This window comes from Myotis davidii, unplaced genomic scaffold (genome assembly GCF_000327345.1).
Source record: "Myotis davidii unplaced genomic scaffold, ASM32734v1 scaffold19975, whole genome shotgun sequence".
NCBI classification, from domain to species: Eukaryota; Metazoa; Chordata; class Mammalia; order Chiroptera; family Vespertilionidae; genus Myotis; species Myotis davidii.
In genome coordinates this window covers 796-1821 of record NW_006286780.1, presented here as the reverse complement: position 1 = coordinate 1821, position 1026 = coordinate 796, and the positions used below count along the sequence as shown (strand labels likewise).

The 1026-nt window shown below is 47.9% G+C and overlaps 1 long non-coding RNA gene across 1 annotated transcript in view; it reads right to left on the bottom strand.

The window, feature by feature from the left end:
* Positions 1-787, bottom strand: part of LOC107182268 — a 1938-nt gene extending 1151 nt beyond the window's left edge. The window contains exon 1 of the long non-coding RNA XR_001512985.1: positions 462-787. This is a non-coding gene — a long non-coding RNA (uncharacterized LOC107182268). The remainder of the gene's footprint in view (positions 1-461) is intronic.
* Between the last annotated feature and the right edge of the window lie 239 nt (positions 788-1026).

Here is a 1026-nt window from a genome sequence, read left to right as displayed (position 1 = left end):
TCTCCAGTAGGGAGTGTGCAGGAGGCAGCTGATCGATGTTTCTCTCTCATCGATGTTTCTAACTCTCTATCTCTCTCCCTTCCTCTTTGTAAAAAATCAATAAATATATTTAAAAAAAAATATTTTTTTTATTGATTTTTAGACCAAGAGAAAGGGAGAGGGAGAGAGAGAAACATCGATGTGAGAAAAATACATAGATCCACTGCCTCTTGCACCTGCCCTTCTGAAGATCCAAACTGAAATCTGGGCATGTGCCCCGACTGTGAATCGAACCGGCAACCTTTCTGTGCACGGGATGCTGCCCAACCAACTGAACCACACCGGCCAGGGCCATATTCACATATTTGAGAGACAAGAGATATATACGTATATATATACTTTTCAGATTAACGGAGGTGGGTTTTATAGGTTTCTACAAATACTTTAATGAAGAATGGAAAGGATTAAACAAACCCAATCACCTGAGCCTGGAGCATTTCCTTCTGTTCTCTGAAAAGAGCTGCAAGGGCGAGGCCCTGCCTTGGTGTGTTCGGGGTCTGCTCTGTATTTCTGTAGAGAAATCCGTCTGCAGTCAGGGGTGTCACGGAAATGCTGACACCCAACCCCACAGCCTCCTCCTGCTTCACATGGTTCTATTGCTCCTGGGGAGTCAGGCCTGTGGACAGAGGAGAGAATCCCACGGGTGGTGCACTTCCTCTGGGCCCTGATGCTACACTGCTCTGAGCACTCACCTCACACAAGGCCACAGGATCGCTAGTGTCCCTTTATTTATTTATTTATTTATCCTCACCTGTGGATAGTTTTCCATTGATTTTTAGGGAGAGTGGAAGAGAGAGGGAAGGACAGAGAGAAACATCCATGTGAGAGAAACACATCGATTCCTTGCCTCCTGCACGTGCCCTGACCAGAGCCTGGGCCAGGGAGGACCCTGCAACCGAGGTACATGTCCTTGGCCAGAATCGATCCTGGAGGGTAAGTGGGGTGCGTGTCATAGGAGACCTGGGAAGTGACATCCGTGCCCGCACC